General features: G+C 44.7%; 1 protein-coding gene across 1 annotated transcript in view; it reads right to left on the reverse strand.

The window, feature by feature from the left end:
• The window catches only part of sorcs3a (sortilin related VPS10 domain containing receptor 3a), a gene marked incomplete at both ends in the record, with an annotated part of 175419 nt that overhangs the window by 49010 nt on the left and 106013 nt on the right, over positions 1-20396 (reverse strand). The window lies entirely within an intron of this gene.

The raw sequence follows: 20396 nt of genomic DNA on the forward strand, positions 1-20396 counted from the left end.
GGAGAGAGAGAGAGGGACAAGGAGGGATGGTGAGGGAGAGAGAGAATAGAAACAAAAAGGGAGAGGGGGGGTTGAATGAGAAGGAGGGAGGAAGAAAAAGAATGAAAGAGAAAGGGAGTAAGAAATTAAACAGTGAAAGGATGGAGAAAGAGAGGGATGGGGAGAGAGAGAGAGAGAATAAAACAGAGAGAAGGGAGAGAGAGAGAGTTAGTTTAATTTACAGTGAGATCAGGTACCTCGGAGAGACACAAGGCCGTGGAGTCAGCACAACATCGGCTGCGCTGCACCGCCATGATTAAAGGCAATTAGTGTCCTTGATTTAGATTTTATTACAGTGACAGCAAGGTTGATGCATTGGCACGCGCGCCGCTGTGGGGGGAGAGCCCACACCCGGCGAAGAAGCACAATGCTAAGATGGGCTGACAAGGCCTGCATACCCCCATCATAATTACAGCCGGGCAAGGCTATATTGCTCCAACACATTAGCCTCCCCCAGCAAACACTGTGAGGGCCTTAATTATGGTTAGCATTGGCGGCTGCTATTTTGGCATCCGTGTGACTCTTTTTTTTTTTTGAAGGACATTCAGTTAAAATAAGCTGTGACGAGCCATGCCTCATTAGTTCAGACGTTTTTTGCTTTTACACAGATAAATGTTTTGCAGAATGTATCATTTTTCAATGTCATATCAATGCCATAATAAAAAACTGAATTTAAGAGGATTTTCTGCAGCTATCTTTCAGCTGTCATAATCTGTAACTATTTTTTTTACTGCTCGAACAACATCACAACCGACTGTATGTCCTTTAAAAAAAAAAAAAAAAAAAAAGTGTTTTTAAAAAAAGTGTCTATTTCGGATAACACTCAGTAAATGACAATCCAAACCAGCGATGGAAGAAGAATTGACAGACCTCGATCAGACAATACCTGAAAGTCTGCAGGACATGATGACTACGAGGGAGGCAGGGAGGGAGGTAGTGAAGGCTGAGTGAATTGATTTGGACTTGAAGCCCCTTCAGGGGTAACCCTCAGGGGAGCTCTAATGGAAGAGATGGTACCGGGGGAAGGGGGGTGGGGGGGTAAAGGGGGTGGGGGTAGAGGCTAGAGATGCCCCTGCTGCGGAGGGGTCTGGAGGCAAGTCTGGGACTGAAAGTGCCAAGCCTTTAAGGACAGGGACACGCTGTGCTTTCCTCTCTCCCTCTTTCTCTTCCACCCCTTTCCTGCGCCTGTCAATCTTTCTTCTTTTTGAGGCTCTGCCTTGCAATATTGCAAGGTTCATTTTTGTGTGTGTTTGTGGGTTTTTCCGTATACTGTTCATAAAGGGATCTTTTGAACGCTTTCATTATATTCTTTTTATCAATTTATAAATTGCATGGCCCACTTACTTGTTACTTCCTTGTGTGTCGCTGCCTGTGTGTGTGTGTGTGTGTGTGTGTGTGTGTTGAAATGTTGTGTGACCTCCGCATGTTCTCGTAACCACGTAGCCTAATTTCCCTGATCTAATTATGTTTACACAAGCGCGGGGGCCCCCGCACAATTAATGACAGGCTTTTGCGTCCGGCCCTACGCCATTACGTTGATTGATGCTGGTGTTCGCCTACTTTTCCCCGCTGCGAAACGAAGGCTATTTTCAACCCGGCGCTGTCCCAGCGAGTTGAAGACCCGGGCATTGACTTGCTCTAATTCACCACAACGCACTGCTTATGTTTATTGATGGGTAAACACTGTGCGTCAAATGGCCGCGCATTTATCAGATGGGCTTATGGAGCCGGTGTTTCAGTGCACGCAACAGGCACATTTTCCGTCGTAATCCTTCAACGAGGGAGCCATTTGCCAATGCACCCTTGGCAGCACTTTGTTTGGGGGAGTGGGGTTGGGGGGGGGGGGGGGGGGTGGTTGGTAATGCATTATTGCACTGCCTTGTAGATTCACCTGTGCCAACTCTCTGCATCTCACAGAAACCTCTACACGGGCAATTTTGCTATGAACTGAGCAGGCATTCATCTTTGCTGATAAGCTATCAGACATTACAGAGTGTGTGTGTGTGTGTGAGAGAGAGAGAGAGAGAGAGAGAGAGAGCGAGAGAGAATAAAGAGAGGGAGAGACAGAGGGAGAGAGGTGGAAGAGTGGTAGCACCGAAGAAATGAGCAAAATGCTGGGCAGACTTCGTTGTTTCACTTCCCCCATGTTCAATGTAATCGCGTGAGACGGAAATAAAGTGCAGTCGCCCGCCTTCCCGCCTGCCTCCCTCCCTACCTCCAGGGACTCCCCTCATCAGTGCGGACAGTGACATATCGCATGGTGGAGGTGAGCTCCACCTGAGGCTATTCATCAGCGCACCTCGCCCCCCCCCCCCCCCCCCCCCCCCCCAACTCCCCATGCTGACAGCTTCAATTCCGTTGCTCCACGTCGTCATAAAGTGAGCTTCATAGTTTTCCCCGCTCGCGTCGATAAATCACCACCACGGGGCTCGCCATCCCGCCCCTGTCGTTCACTGCATGTAAGGAAACACACCTCGGAATACAGGAAGTAGGCGTGGGAGGTTGGGGGGTAGGGTGGTGTAATGTTCTGTCTGCAGGATGGGAGTGACTCAGACTTTCAGAATGAACGTCAAACCCAGAGAGGGCCAAAGGGGATGGCTGAACATATGTGTCTTACATCTCATAACTCCCAGGTTTCCACATTTGATTTCAAGCTTGGGTGATGGATGTGTAGCAGCTGTGGGACGGATGGCAGGTCATAGATAGATGGATGGATTTATATATTGGTCTGATTGAATGTCCTATGACAGCATATGTGGCTCCTTCGAAGTACACCTCTAGGCTGGCCAAAAATATGGCACACACCCCGACTGATGCCTGAGCCTCCGACCACATGACACCCGCCTGTCATCCTGATTGATAGAGGCTTTGATGACTGCCCTACAGAGAAACTCCAGCAGTGGGAAAAGGTGGCCTCTCTTTAACAACAGATAGCAAAGCAAAGATAATAGCATTACATATAACAAAACAACATTATATGTATATTATATATATATCCTATTAAATATTTCACAGTGTATATATCCAGTTTTGTATTGTATTGTATGTCTTTTTAATCACCTAATAGTGTGTATCTTTTGTAATTCAGGTGAGTTTTAAGATTTATGGGAATTGCTGTTGCAACACAACAATTTTTCCTTGAAGAACATCCATCCATCCATCCATCCATCCATAACTTACAGACGTCTGTTTCATTTTCATAGAGGAGCAAATTACAATGTCAGAAAACATCAACGGCAAGAAGCCCCCCCCCCCCCCCCCCCCAATCCCACCCCAAAGTGCACGATGGATTTCGAATCATCATAAGGAAGATCATTTTATTCAGGAATAGGATTCATGCTAGCCTTAAAAAAGGTGTCTGCTATGGGGGCCTTGACACAATAGATACCCTCGCTTTCTTATTAATACCCTCCTCTCCAGTCGAGAGGCAGTTCACGGTGAGAGTGACCAGCTCCACTGAGCCACCGCTTTCAAGGATCCAGTGTGTGTGTGTGTGTGTGTGTGTGTGTGTGTGTGTGTGTGTCTGCGTGCGTGTGTGTGTGCGTGTGCGTGTTTGTGTGTGTGTGTGTGTGTGTCCGCGTGCGTGTTTGTGTGTGTGTGTGTGTGTGTGTGTGTGTGTGTGTGTGTGCGTGTGCGTGTGTATGTGTGTGTGGGTATGAGCTGGGGTGGAGTGTGTGTGTGTGTGTGTGTGTGTGTGTGTGTATGTGTGTGTGTGTGTGTGTGTGTGTGTGTGTGTGTGTGTGTGTGTGTGTGTTTGTGTGTGTGTGTGTGTTTGTGTGTGTGTGTGTGAGTGTCTGTGAGCTGAACCTTTTCTTTTTGGGCTCCAGTTAAACCCCCAAAGCAGGTTTCGGTAAAAGTGTGTCTGCATCGTAGGAGACCCAGGAGCTGCAGCTGGATCAGATAACTAAAATCTAAGATGAATCAGGACTTAGTCCACAGACAGGGAAGAAACACCTCTAACCATGCCTTTCCCCTGTACCACCTAAACATAAAAAGATAAAGAAGAAAAGAAGTAAAAAAAAGTAAACGTAAATCCACACCTAAGACCACCATTTCTCAGTATATCTTTTTCTTCTTCTTCTTCTTCTTCTTCTTCTTCTTCTCTGTCTTTGAGCTCTGCAAGCCAAAACGCCTCGGCTTGTGTGTTATGGCAGATGGCAGCGTTAGTTTGACTTGTGGTTCTAATTAGTCACAGGATGAGTCATTTAGACTTTGCTTGAGGGCTGCAATCAACAGCAGTTAGCTCTCATAATTTACAGTTACTAATGAGCGGACACAGAGAAAGACTCCAAGGTTTTCAGGAAGATGGGTTATTACCTAAACATGGGACCCTGGATGTTCCTAAACGGGTGAGATACTAATATACACTGCAATCTGAATATAGTATTTTATAGTGCATTGAATAAAACAAGAAAACAACTAATAGTTTACCTCACAGGCAAACACACAAAACATCTCACACTCCTTAAATTCCATCTGATACCATGGCGTAAAACCACATAAGTATTGTAGTGTGTAGTAATATGTATACTGTTGTCCATGAAGTTTAAATTGAAGACATAAAGTACTTAATTTCAAGCTCTTGACTGTGTTGTATGTGTGCTGACTCAGCTAATGGAGGAGTGTAATTCACACAATGACAAACAGACTCAAAATCATTCAGCATTTGGAAGTTAATCTCTGACTTTACTGCCATTAGAATGAAGTGTGGATCTATTAGGTTCAAACACACAACCGCACTTGAATCAAGTTTGCCATTTAACCTAGCTTGTTAGCTTGTTAGCCAGCTTCCTGAGAGTGCATTGATTTATTTCTTTCATGTCTCAGATGTTCCACAGTTTCCACTGCCAAGAAATATACTGACGTTTAGATGGTATAACTATGGCCTAAGGGGGGCAAGTCAGTGTTGGGGTTAACAGTGTGTTAGTGTCCTCCCACTGGTAACTGAGAATAACATCTTCAAGTCAAGTCAGGCAGTAATTCCTCATGTGGTTTTGGGACATCAGATGGAAAATCAAATGGATTCTAAAGAAAGCAAGACGTCTGATTTGTTGTCCCTGTGAAGCAAAACTGACGGATGTTTCCTTTTTTATTATTTAGAGCTGAAGAAGAACGAGGTTTAAGAAAATCCAGAGAGAGAGAGAGAGAGAGAGAGAGAGAGCAAAGAAAAACAAAAAGGAAGAGAGAAGGAGAGAGGGGGGTGACAAAGAGACAGAGGGAGAGAAAGAGGGATACGTTGAAGTGTATGCAAATGCACCATCTGGGTTGTTTGAACTGCTCTGTAAACTGGGGGTTCATAAAAAGACAAAAAAATAGAAGCAGGTCCCTCTGTGTACCCTAACCTACTCTGTCAGCAGTGTCTCTGTGAAGAGGCCCTCGACGATTCATTTTGAAATCATATATTTATACGTGTGACATCCCAATATCCCTACCCCCCCACCACTTCAACGTGCTGTTTCCTAAATCAAACATCCACACACACACACACTCAGACAAGTAAACACATACACACACACTATACCAAAAATGCACAAACACACTCACGCACACACCCTTCAGGTTCTACATCATCTCAGGAAGCCACTGGGCTGTAAAATGAAACTGGGCGGAGCCGGTGTCGACATGTGTGCATTCTTTATGTGACACATGTGGTACCATGATCCAAACTCATTATCACCCCTTAAATTGGAGTACAGTTTTGTTATTTATTCATTTAGGTTTTTTTTTTTGGTAATCCAGCATCTTTGAGGTGGAAAAATTAAAAATGAATGAAAGAGCTTTCGGTTGAGTGAAGGCAAATGGCTAGAGAGCGTGCGTGTTTGATGAGACTTCAAAATCAGTCCAACTGTGGGGTTACACCGGTAAAACGGCACATCTCTACACACACACACACACACACACACACACACACACACACACACATACGACACAATACATTAAAGGGAATATTTCAGTCATGGTGCATATAATCCATAATTATGCAACACAGTGGCGTAGCCAGAAAAAAAATACTAGGTGTTCCCAAGAAAATACTGGTGTTCCTGTTTTTTTTTTTTCAAAAACCATGTATTTTAACAAAGAACAAATGCAACCGCTGCAAAACATAAAGGGACGCAGTGCCCAGAGATGAAGAACACATAGAACGTGTGCGCATACTCATGGAGCCATACTATTACGCATACTATTACGCATGGTTAACAAACCCATTTAATCAGTATCTGAACAACACCGCTGCTGGGTTAAGAATGTAACGTATTTGCTTCTATATTTGCGCTGCAACTGAATTCACAGGGCAAGGCGGCGTGGCTCGGCTTTGAATGCATTAATTATCTCATCAGAGTCCAATTCCTCGGCTAACTCCTTTTCAAACATGAGCAGTGAGATGCTATTCAGTCTTTCTGTGGCATTGTGGTTCTGATCTTCGAATTACTCTGTTTACAACCGAGAACAGACGTTCAACAGAGCAACTTGTGACTGGAAGTGTTGCCAATACACGGATTAAGCTGTTAATTCTCGGAAAACAATTTTTATTACAGGAATCTAACACTTCCATAATGGACGAGAATTGCAGTCCTCCGTCCATTTTCCTTTTGAGCAATTGCTCAAACACATTCAGCTCGGATGTGTCCAACTCAATGCCATAATGCCCGCTTGCCTCGCGCAATGAGTCGAGCTGGTAACGTGCGTCTGGTGCAGGCATGAGGGAAGCAGCGGCCTTCATTATTCCGTAGGAGTCTCGTTGGAAACGGTTGTTCAGTTCCGTCTGCTGTCTGTCAATTATCATACTCTGTTTCATCGTGGCATATTTTTAAGCACACTATGTCGCACTCGCGAAGCTTGCGTTTTCAATCGGTTGCCAGGTGACGGCAATTTTTTTTTTGGGTGTTCCAGCTATGAAACTGGGTGTTCCCGGAACCCTTTGGAACACCCGTGGCTCCGCCTATGATGCAACAGATCAATGTATGCATGCAGTTAAACCGGGGCTTCTAATTATGAAAAATAAAACATAACAGTGCTTTATACAGCCTGACCAACTACCACATGCTGATTTCAGGGTTAAACTCCACTCGCAAATCAAACACACACACACACACACAATCTCCTACTTTGTTCTTTGTGTTGTTGTTTGAGACCAGGGGCACTGAGATCACAGCAGCATTCTGCAAAGTTGCCATGAGAAATGGGGTTGGTGTGGTGTTCACAGGTGCTAATTGCAAAACCGAACCGCAGACAAACTCATTATCCCCCGAGATAGCTCACCTCTAAGTATGCGCCTGTGACCCGCTTACGTCAAGCACTCACAGCCATCAACCCATGCCCCAAAACACCCACACGAAAGCAAACACACATAACTGTATCCCTCAACACAGTTTTGCTAACAACAGCACCGCCAGCAGCAGAGGTAAATGTTAAATAATGACAATAGAAACAGTAGGGACAGTATTACAAGTGACATTAGCATTACACAGTTTTTTTGGTTTACCTGAAGCCTGCTGGCTAGAAGGCTAACACAACCATGTCAAATTCAAGTCATGGCATGTCATATGCTGTCACAAATAGTTATAACAATCAGTGTCCAGCAATGTAACGGTGTCTTGTCACCATAACCAGTAATTGTCATGACGGTGTGACACAAAATAACAGGGGACATTGAGCTGTTTGCCGTATGAAATTCTGAGAGCTGTCACGACAATTACCAGTAGTGGTAACATGGTAATGTCAAGTCATTGGACCTCAGCTGCCATGACGTGCACAGTTATGGCAGTCTGCTGAAGCAGGGTTCATGTAAACTGTTGTCATAGCCTTAGCTGCGGTGTTCTCTGCTTTGATAATTCCTGACAGGACGAGTCCGAAGTAGTGTTAGTCTTAGCGTTAGCGTTGCTCGTCACGCAGGCTGAATCCCGTCGAGACGACAAAAGAGTTGAGGCGCAGTCAGGGTCCCTGTGATAATGTACTGTTTGCAAGGCTGCTGCTTTGTTTACCTTCCTTCTGTCTTTATCGTGGCCACAATGAAACACTTCAGCAAACAATTTCAACAGCAGCAGCATCGTAAGGGGGCTAACTGAGTGAACGAACTGAATGGCTGAAAAGACTCTCGTGAGAGTGTGTTTTGTTGGTGGTGTTGATTGTGTGTGCGCTTCAGTATATGTGTGTGTTTCGGTGCGTGCACATGTGTGTGTTTGTCTGCGCCTCAGAATCTCACAAGGCTATTTTCCCCTCTAAACATGTTGATTTCCATTAATAAATGAATATTTGATCTCCCCCCACACCCATTCACAAACCCCACCACTGGGGTGTTGTGTTTTTTCACTCATTACTGAGCAAATATTTCTTTATTCATTTTAATGATTAATTGTGATGGTAGGCATTGTTCCCCTCTTAGCTATGCAGGGAATTATTATGTAAAATACATACAGGGACCCCCGCAAACAAAGAGCCCGCGACACCTTTTAGAGGTTATAAATATTTTGCAGGGCTAATAGATGCTCTGCTTTGACTGGGAGGGTGTTTTGTGGATTAAGCGTTGATACGGGCGCAGCTAAGGGAGAGGAGTCGAGCGAGGCGCAGCGAGGCATGATGGGAAGGACCTGGCAGTGGGGAGCGGTGACGAGCGGAGACAAGCACTAAAGATACCTGCCATCTGGAGATGGAGCCAACCAGCTGAGAAATGCGACAGCAGCAACCACTTTACCCCTCCATACAGTTCACACACACACACACACACACACACAGAAATAAAAACACACATAAACAAAACCACACTAACCACACAAGAACACAGATCAGCAAAAAATAGAGGCACAACTAATTGACAAACACACACACACACACAGAAATCCACATCGTCTACATATATATGAAAATAAACATTTTTTTTCAATCCACCTCCATGATTTACACTTGATTCCTCTCTGTATCTCTCTCTAACTCTAATTCTAACACACACACACATTACCAGCTGCCATTAGCAGCTGTCAACAACAACACACAAATGCACATGCACACACACACACACACACACACACACACACACAAACAGATAGAGAGAACCTTCTCGATTCAGGTCACATCCTCGAGAGAGGTTCAGAGCAGGATGCACACACCTCCAGCTAATACCCTTAAAGCATCAAGCACGAGGAACGAAAAGCACAAATATAATTATAGCACATGTGCGTTAACATGCACTCACACACAAACATACAAACACACACACAAACACAAACAAAAACACAAACACAAACACACGCACACGCATACACACACACACACACACACACACACACACACACACACAGTTTCACCCTCCAGGTGAGTTAACGCCTTTACATAACCTGTTCAGAATTGTTACAGAGTGAACTCCAACGTTCATGTAAGAATGAATGAATGGTGCATATAGTGAGAGAAAGAGAGAGTGAGAGAACCAGATAGAGAGAGGGAGAGATAGAGAGAACCCGAGAGGGAGAGAGGTGGAGAGAGAGAGAGATGTCACAAGGGGATTAGGCAACAGCAGCTGATCCTGTAAATGAGCGCCAAGGGATTGAACATTCACTGACGGCGGCTATTAGCCACGTAGTGCATTACAACCAGCTAATCTGGACGAGTGCCTCTCGACTGATGGAGCTGATCCACCCCATACGCACAGACAGAGGCACCCCGGCTATTATTACCTCCACCGCTAATACAAATGCTAATGTTCCCTGCGTCGAGGAAGCAGTTGAAAAGAAATCTCTCGACAACGCGCCTGTGCCTGCCCACCATATCTGACTTAGCTGTCCAACCCCCCCACACCCCCCAACACCCCACCTCCCCATGACATGGTTTACAGCAGTTAGCATTGTGTCAGAAATAATTACTAGCATACATTTGCATCATTAGGCGGGGGATTAAGCCGCACAATGCTTTGCATATTGACTGTGGGGACTGGTCTCGATTACAGCAAAACATCTATGCCATTCCCAATGATGTTTTCTTTTTTCACAGCTTCTCTTGAGAACAGGTTATAGCAGAACGGCAACAATAAATACTTGCTCCATATCTTTTTGTGTTACCTTCTTGACAGCGGGTTAATGTGTCGACTGCTAACTTAAAGACAAAAAAAAAGCCCAAAACAAAATAAACCAGAAACAAAAGAAATGTATGCCAGTGTGAAAACAGACTCTTTGGTAATTAAAACAGTGAGCCACACAATGGCCAAAATCATCTCCAGAGTCCTTGCCCACCACGCAGTCGATCACGTGTCTTTGCGAGATTTTGTGCACCTTGCTTTTTTTTTCTCCCTCAAGCATGAGCATTCCATTTCCCAGACTACTTCTCCAGACAGTTAATACCCTTAATCTTTCGAGCGACAGGCGAGGTGAACTAAGCCAGATGTGAGAGCACCTGTTCTGTATGGTCTACACGAAACCTCGAGAAACCAACTCCTTCGGATTTTTCTCCTCCTGCCTATATGATGCCCTTCAAGGGTTTTCCACAAGTCTGCACTCGATTACTGCTGGTCTATGAATAACTATCAGCACATATATCTTCTGCAGCTTCAGCTGTGGCAGATCTCTCCTTGACTGTTAAGCTTCTCTAGGCACTTCACTCTGGAATGTCTGGAAGTGACCTTGCCTTGTCTGAAATCTGGTTTCACAATTTGTAGAGGTTGTACTTCTCTAACTTCTGCCTGACTGAAATCTTGTTGAGGCAACTAGTTCTATTGGATGTATGTGAAGTTTGACGACAAAAAAAAAGAGGGAGAAAAACGAGCTTCTACTGAAAGCGGTGCTAATATTACACAGCCTTGCCAAAAAGGCCTTTTATGGTCAGGGCTTGACGAGCGCAGCTAAATGTTAAAGACATTTCGAGCTCTGCTGACTTCGCCGATAGGGAGCTCTCCTCGGTAACCTTCTTCGCATCATCAAGGTGACGCTTGCATCCGGGGAAGTGGTGGGGGGAAAGCCTGCTGCCACGAACCTCTCGGTGCCATGCAAACGGAATTAAGACAGAGAGTCGAAAGGGCCCTGCCAGCTCAGCTCGCTCGCTCGTCACCATCCGTCACGCACGGAGACTAATCCAACTAACTCTCGATTACCAGCTGAGACAACAGCGCCAGCGCACGCTGAGGACATCATTAAAAAAATATCTATGATGAAGAGGCAATCGGATATCGGAGGGGCAGATTGGATTTGAACAAGTGCCACAGGGCGAAATCGAGCTCTGGCACAGACGACGTCGGCTAGCAAGGCACTGATGATGAGACACTTACTTTCACTAGGGGCTGAGATTCATGAGGTTCTGGGCAAGTCACCGTCATAAGAGGTGGTGGAGGATTGAGGGTGGGGAGTGAGTGAGGTGTGAGATAGGAATGTGGGAAGGAATGAGAGGGAAGGATGTGGTAAGAAGGAAGAGAAGACCACTCCTGAAACCACTCCTGATGGCGGAGGGGTGGAGCGGTGGAGGGGAGTTGGGCTCACACTCCAAACTACCCGGCTCAGGTCTGCTTTAGTGGGGTAGTGCCATGCCTCGCCTCAAAAAGCAAGACTTCACCGGAAACCCACAAAAAGACGTGGACCAATTCACTTTTTTGCCAAGACCTTTTTAAAAATGGAAATGGTGTGAGTGTCCAGGCATGTTTCTCCACAACGCCGTCGTTTAGTCCTGACGTTTGGTATCCCGCTAATCCTGCATCCTCACCCCTAATCTGCACTCTATTAAACAGGTCGGCTTTACGTTTAGATGACACACGGTTCGGTATTACTGTATGACACCTCATTCTGTGCCTGCACCACATGAGCGGGTCGTTAAAGAAAACTTAACCGCATCTACTCCTCATTCACTCTGCTTGTTTTGGAGTGGCGTTAACGCTTGTGTTGGGAAGTCTTCTCGGTTTTGATATCCAGCTAAATGGCTGTCCGACATTGTAATTCTCCCTGCATCACTGTGATGACTGTGAAGTGAGCAGTGGGCTTTTAATATTTCTCATCCTTTGGAGTGTCATGGTGATGTAAGCTCCTAGTTCTGCGACTTGTTTTTGGTCCTGAAAATATAAATACTAAAGGATGTTCTAATGCATCTACATCACCCCATCAACAGAGCCGACAACTACTAGACAAAGGATTTTGTACAAGCTCTGATTTGTTTACTTGAACACACCGATTGCGTGAAAGTGTACTGCCCCTTTAAGAGACTATAGCTCCGGTAGCCTACCTACAGTTTAAGTTTGCGGTTGCAGATCTGCCCAGGACTGTTGCCTTCTCTCCACTCTTTACACGCAATTGTTTTGTTGCATTTGCTGCACGTCGCGGTGTTTGAATCTTTTTGTGCGAAATACAGCCACACTTTTGACCGTTTACCTTTCGCTATTTTCTCTCTTAAAAGGTTGATGGCGAGCTCTGTTTGTGCTTGCGCTGTTAAATGCTGCCTGCTTCACTGTCATACCACCTTCATGGCCTTGCTGAGGAACCTTACTTTTAAGTTTATGTGTCGGCTGGACCGCTCTTCAAATGTATTAATTGATCTGATGACAGACCCTGGCCGCAGCTCTGTCAAGTACACATCTAAGATCTGGGAACACTGGCATAAGTGCCTTTTTTAGCCCTTCTTTCCTTGTGTATTTATATGCATTTATGAATGTATACTTATATGTAATTTATTGATTTTATGTATTGTACATCTCCCATGTGGGCCTTGAGCCTGTAATAAAGTTCATTATTATAAGACTGTTGCTATGAAAACACCAATGAGCGTGAGCGCCACAGGACAAAGTTAACATTGGGAGATGGGGCAGTTTTAAATGTGACCCACGAAATATGCATGGCAACAAAATAAAAGATAATTCATACAGATCATACATACATATGCCACTCACGTTACTGCTAGCTAGCTATCGCTAGTTTTCTACTGTTTTGGAACCAGCTTCCGTGTTTCATGTTGCAGCCTGAAATAATTCCTGTTTATAAGACAACATTTTACGTACGTTTTGTTCATTTAACTGCATGATTTGCGGTTATTCATTCCAATCATCTCAGGCACTGAAAGGAAGCATCGAAATCTGCGTGACATTTCGGTCCGGTTTGTTCATTTAGCTGCATGAATTGTTGATGTTATTCATTTCAATCGGCTCAGGCACCGAAAGGAAGCACCGAAATCTGCGTGACATTTCCGTCCGGGTAGGTATCGGTTGTATAGTCCCGGTGCCATATTGGTACCGGTTCTCGGTACCCAACCCTAGTTACTAATCAACCTTTCTAAAACAGATTCTGCTTATTCCATCCCTGCACTCTGCTTTTTGGTCTATGAATTGTGGCCATTTTATATTTGTCAATATTTGTCGGTATTTGACATTGAAATGTATTTAAAATGTCTAAGAAAGACATAACAAGGCATTTTATTTACTCACACAAAATAATAATACAAAAAAAATTGATTAGCTTTTATTCACTTTGTCTTAGGTAAACCCTCGTATCTTTTATCTCTGATACCATGTTTCTTCCCATGTCTAGACTGCAAAGCTACTGTTTGTTTATGCCACGGTTGCCTGGGGATAAGATCGCTGAAGCGTTAACGACTGTCTCATTAGAGAGAGGAACTCACAATCACTGATAAGATGCAGGTCTTCCTAATCCTAGCACCACAACACTGTGTATCATCATGAGCTAGACTTTTTTACAGGTCAGCCTCAAAGAAAAATCTGCTGACCCAAAAACGCAATTGACACATAAGTAAATAAACTCAAGCAGCAACTCAAGCATCTCTCTCTGTAAGCGCCGCTATCGCAGCTAGGTAATCCCATCTGTCCCTCACAGATTAAGGAGAAACCAATACTCCTTGTCTGCAACTCCAACAGCAGATAAATACACATCGACTCTTCCTTTCTCCCTCTCTCACCATCTACTATATCTCCCTTTCTCCCTCTCTCACCATCTCTCTCTATCTCACTTTCTCCCTCTTGCCGTCCTGTGCAACCCGTACTTTCTCCTGTGTGAGTGGGCTTCTGTTTTTACTCAAAGGAACCTCAGATTGGTCTCCACCACTTCACACTAGATAGGGCAGACATGTTACTGATGTAAGCAGACATGGTGTCCAACGACGACCCCTGGAGTTGAAATGCATTGAGGACATTATGGGTTAACCCCCAGTAGCAGGAAAACCTGTCAAAGTCCTAATTTTTTCCTCATTCCCTGAAGAAACACCAAGTTGACACGAGTGACATCCAGTTGATCCTGGTTTTGCTAAAGTAAATGTCAGCCTTGTCTACAAATGCAGGAAGAGGTAGTCACATACCGAATAATAATAAAAAGAAAACAGAGGAAATTAAATAAAAATGGGGAAATTGGAAAATGTGTCAGGTTTTCGTCAGTGCAGACTTCACTCACAGGCATAAGCGAAAGCGAGACAGAGTAATCTCCAGGAGGAGTCATTTACCACCACCCCCCCCCCCCCCCCCCCCCCCCCCCCCCTCCAAAAAAAAAGAAAAATAGTGCCTGTCTAAAAGACTGGGGTGGTTGCTATAAGGAAGTGTTACCATAACACTCAGGGTGCGGGTTACCAGAAGCAGACAGACGTGTGGTTGCACAGGTTACCGTGGCGTGTTCAAGATCACTCTGTCACTCATCTTTAAAGCTCACTGTAAATAATTAATCCCATAAAAGGAGGGTTTGCCTCACGGTAGATAGTAGAAAGAAGAAAGTATCCTAGTTTAGGAGTGAAAGTATCCTACATGAAGGAGTATCCTAGCATCCTATTTCACCCTTGCTGTTTGACTATTGTTTACTACTCTCGACCTGGTCTTTTATGGTATGTGTCCTACTCTAAGGTGTTCATTCAGTAAGAGAGAGCGCGCGTGTGTGTGTGTGTGTGTGTGTGTGTGTGTCTGTGTGTGTGTGTGTGTGTGTGTGTGTGTGTGTGTGTGTGTGTGTGTGTGTGTGTGTGTGTGTGCGTGTGTGTGTGTGTGCGAGAGAGAGAGCAACCTGACAGTTATTATGCACAAGGACATTGGGTAACTGGCAGCTCCCACCTTTAAGATCTGTGGTCAAGTGAATAAAAAAAAAACATGTAAAAGGTTACACTACAGACAAAAAATATCAAAGCCCAAAGAAAAAGGTTTGAATTCTAAACAGTCCCACTCAAGTACAATAGAATTGAAAAAAGTTCCAAGGGCAAAGAAAAGCCAACACCAACTCGAGCAGACAGGGTGTTATGAGTGCTATTGTGCCATTTACTCTTATGAATTGAATTCACAAATTATGTAATGTTGTGTGACAACGGGAGAAAAAAATGTCTTTCCATCTTATCTGAATGCTGTTTTGTGTGCGTGTATATGTAGTGTGTGTGTGTGTGTGTGTGTGTGTGTGTGTGTGTGTGTGTGTATGAGAGAGATAGAGTGGGGCTCCATCTGCTGTTTTGTCAACAGAAATAACAAATAGCTGCCGTTATATTGAGAACAAAAAAAGGAAGAAACAAAAAAAAACAACAGAGATCTCCTCCATCTGTTTGTTGGCTCTTGTCTCTGCTAGCCCGGGCTCTTCCGTGTGGCCCCTAATTGTCCCTCTGATTCTCTCACTCTGTACTCTTGTGCCAAATCAAATCTGACAACCATTATCCTTGCAAAACAAAGGGCAGAGGTGTACAACATAAATGCCACAAAAAACTCTTCTGCTCGACACACCTTCCCTCCCTCTCGCACAAGTGGCTTTCAGTGAGATGAGGGTAACCGTATATGATCTGTGGGGATCTACTATTTGCAAAACACCTTGATTGCGGCCATTTTCTTTAGCTGCTTGTTCTACTCTAAAGCTGAATCAATCTGGCGGGCATATCACACTCAGTTATCCACGAGAGCCATCAGCTGTCGATATTCACATGATTTATCCTGTTCTGGTACCTATAAGGTCACATAATTGAGCAATTTCTTCCGTCTTGTCCATATGCTAACTATAGACTAGAGTATTTGCAGTGTGTGATTTTGTGCTCTGCTTGGCTGCCTATGTAGACCAATCATGATTGAAGGGCACAAGTGGCAATGTATGACGGACAGATGGCAAAGCCTTTTACTTTGAAACAATAAACCAAGCATGATTTTACCCAAGTACTCTCAGAAAACGCGTTGCACTGATGGATCTCTGGAAAACTGTTATCAGCATACCATACAGCAGGCCTTTTTTCATGATGGCATCGTTTAGCAACCATCGATAATCCACATGCAGCAGACAGACCCATCATTTAAAGACGTCATTGTTGTCGATTATTCTGAGGGAAGAGAGACGTCAATCAAAAAATTGCGCGGCAACTTTTTGAGCAATCATGTCCAGGAATGCCACGCTACAGTCCGCAGGGTAGGGAAAACTCTGAGCTGTTTGACTGACGTCTTTCCTTACCACCCACCCCTTCAATCCGCAATGACACTTCACTAAAGCTTTGATTGCACGCCAAACCCCCCTGTCTTAATGATCGCAGAAGTGGCGGTGTATGTGCATCGCCCCCTAAACAAACAGAGCACAGAGAAGGGGAGGGGAGGAAAACAGAGACCTAGTCATTTAAAAACCGTCTCGGTCGGGTCGCACACATCAGGGGAGCGCGCCACGGTGGTCTTGCCTGATGAATGGGGGGATGTCGCGTGCTGACATTTTCCATATGAGGACTCGACAGGTGTTGCCACGCGTGCAGTGCAGTCGATGGGAAGGGAAGGTGGGGCCTGACAGACATATTATTGCCTTTTTGTTTTGTGTGTGTGTGTGTGTATGGGTGTGTGTGTGTGTGTGTGTGTGTGTGTGTGTGTGTGTGTGTGTGCGTAGGTATGTTTCTGTGTGTGTTCATGTTGGGGGGGGGGGGGGGGGGGGCAAAGTTATGTTAGTCACAAGGGGTGTAAGACGGATGTAGCTGCAGTAAATTGCAGTGTGCTTGATCGCTCAGCCCATTTAGAACTTCTCCACACTAAGCGGCTGCTGTCACGCAGCGCCATAATGATTTTAGACAAGTACTCTCATGCAGTTGGTATGCGTGGAGGGAAAATGCATTCACGTACAGAAAGGCCTGACGCTGTAGGATACAGGCTAGACAGGCATTTCAGATGAACACTCACTGAGCAGAACGCTTACTCTGTTCGTAAGGTAGAGACCCCATTTTACAATTTCCCTTTGGCCTTTCAATCAATCTATTTATCAATCTATTTATCAATCTATTTATCAATCTATCTATCTATCTATCTATCTATCTATCTATCTATCTATCTATCTATCTATCTATCTATCTATCTATCTATCTATCTATCTATCTAGCTGACTCACTTTACAGTCTCTGTAGTGGTTTTATATATGGGCAAGAAGACTAATGTGTGAGCTGAGGCATTGGTCTGCATTGTGTGCCATCCCCAGGACCACATGAGGGGGGAAAGGCAGAAAGAAAAGGGAGGGAAAAACAATAGAAAAAACAATACTTCTCCTTCATGGGCCATTGGCACCAAAGTTCACACTCTAACGGCTCTCTCTTGGATGCTATTAATTCCGTATTCCTCCGAAAAGGGACACTTCTCCTTTTGAAATGGTCATGGCTGACACTCCATTTTCTCAATTTGTCTTCCACTAAAGTCTGCTGTGGTTTTCAGAACCAGGGTGTGTTTTTCCTGTGCAATGTCTCCCTGGAAATGTCAAGTTTAATCTCTAACACAGCTCTGACTAAATGGAGTCAAACATACTGTATATTCTCTTCCAGGCTGAACACAGGACAGGGCTGTCAAATTAGCTCATCAATCTAGTTATTTTCCTATTTATTTCATATTTCTTTACTATATTTCTATAAAAATAGCAATATCAGCAGTATATTTCTTCATTATCTCAGTGACCTGAGGCTCCTTCCACAGCTGTCTCTGTTTTAGAGCTTCCCAGTCAAGCTCCTCTCATTTCCAGTCAAATCGGAAGCCCATGAAGGCAGGCCTCTTGAGACACTGCCCTGCTTTATTCCTACCTAATGTCAGTTCAGCTAAATCTTTTCAAGTACCTTATTTATTTTCAATAAAATACTTAATAAAATGTATTAATTTAATTGTTTGCATTTTGTCTTGTCTTCTGTTTTTCCTTTCCTTGAGAACTGCCCAAGATATGATTACGAAGGTATATCCCTCCACTGCTGCCACTGCCGCTGCCGCCTGCTCTAGCGTGCAATAAGGCTCGAACTCGGACGTTGAAGCAAATGAGCGATGACACCTCACTGCTGCTGAGCGTCGACAAACACGGCCGAAGCTGGCCAGAGGTCATCCCCGTGATTCATCGCTCGCACTAGTGGAGGGTTCCGCCAGACACACGCTGACCTGGATAGGGTAGGGTAGGGCCGCGCCGAGAGGAGAGAGAGAGGGAGAGAGAAGAGAGAGAGAGAGAGAAAAGAGAGAGAGAGAGATGGGAGAGAGAGATAGAGAGATGAGTGAGAGAGAGAGAGAGGGAGAGAAGCTCGTCTGAGGAGCCAGAGGAACGCTGGCTTTACAAGGAGGTGTCAGAAAAAGTGCATCTGACTGTCGGCCTGAGCCCGTGCTGGACACTGGCTACGTGTGCGAAAGTCGTCATTATTATTTCGCCAATTTGCCAATTTTATTTATTTTCTCCTGTCAGAGGATTGCTCACAAAAGTTATTTTAACTAAATGTTTTATAATACTTGGGAAAAATCCAATCCATTTGAGCTGAGGGGTTGTGAATCTAGAGGGTTTTGAGTTATTGCCAAAGTATTATTCATTGTTTGTTTAAAACTCGTTTTAGGTAGATGAGACTTTCAGGAAAACTCGGAGGGAGATCTGCCCACTTCCCTAGCCTGCAGAGCAGGCCAGCACCTAGCTGGCAAGTCACGAACTCACAGAACTATGTGTTGCTCAGCAACCACATTTTGTCAGAATGGGCAGAGAGAGAGAAAGGGAATAGGGAGATAGAGAAAGAGAGCATGCATTCATCATCACTGTGCTTCATCTGACTCTATTTCGGTTCCACCAGTTTCTATAACTTTTATGTCTTTCCCAGTCATCTCATTCCTTTATATATATAGATTGCCTTCAACTGAATCTCACAGTTGACTCTATTTCGCAACAATAAGCCTACAGTATATAATGACTGTAATTCTGAAATAGCAGAGTAGAATAGTAGAATAATAAAAAGAGTATCAAATAGAGAGCTTGTGCTCTTGACACGGAAGGACCCATTTCCAGCAGGATTTGAACCCAACGGTAAAATACTCCAGGGCAGTATCTGCAGAGCCGCCAGCCCTGCATCTTCGCTTGAGCACAGTCTTAGGTCCTCTAATGGATTGTCGGCTGGTCCGTCAGGGGCAACTCCCAACAGGATCCTTGCCAGTGGCTCACATAGACACACACACACACACACACACACACACACTTCCACATGACAGTATCAGCTCAGTCTATGGGTGTGTGTGTGTGTGTGTGTATGTATGTGTGTGTGTGTGTGTGTGTGTGTGTGTGTGTGTGTGTGTGTGTGTGTGTGTGTGTGAGATTCATACACACACACATAAACACACACTCACACACATACACACACACACACACACAGAATCACACACACACACACACACCCATAGACACACACACACAAAAACACCCTCACACACACACACACACATACACAGAAACACACACTAACACACACACACACACACACATACAAAGAAACACACACACACACACACCACTGGTCCGTCCTGCCAGTCATCTCCCCATCCATCTCAGTGGCAGGTGGGGGGTCAGCGCTGTCTGTTCTCACTGCCAGGTGGGATGTGACCAGGGTGCAGAAGCTCCCGCCACCACCGGAGCTCCTGGATGTCTCAAGCCACGAGGGGAAAGGTCACATGGAGGGGGGGCATGCAGTGGTGCTTAGGTCGACTGAAGTTGTCACTCACACCACAAAGCCGACTGGCTGAGGCCACGAGTGCATGATGCAACGCTATGACAGGACTCCGCCGGCCTGATATGGAAAGACAAGGACTTCAAGCGTGCAGATTTTCTTAAGGAACAGATACGCAGCGAGGGCTTGACTGCCTTTCTTGTTGGCTTATGTTATCTTAAGCAACACTGTTTAAAAAGTGACTCAGTTCTTAGTGCAAGGAACTTTCTGTCTTTGATGTGACCTACAAAAATTGGTGCTGTCTGTGATTAGCTTGTGTAAACGTTTCGTTTTCTAGCTGAGAAGAAAAATAAACTCAAAAAGTCCCCTGTAACAAGCTTTTCTTTTAGATGTGTGTATTTATTCAGTCTGCATTCAGCGGAGGATTGACGAGTGATGTTCAATAGAACATTGACACATGAGGGGTCTAATGCATCAATATTTGTGCACAGCTTACTGTAATACTGTATGTGTGTGTGTGTGTGTGTGTGTGTGTGTGT

The sequence above is a fragment of the Sprattus sprattus genome, assembly GCF_963457725.1.
Source record: "Sprattus sprattus genome assembly, chromosome: 1".
Taxonomy (NCBI): Eukaryota; Metazoa; Chordata; class Actinopteri; order Clupeiformes; family Clupeidae; genus Sprattus; species Sprattus sprattus.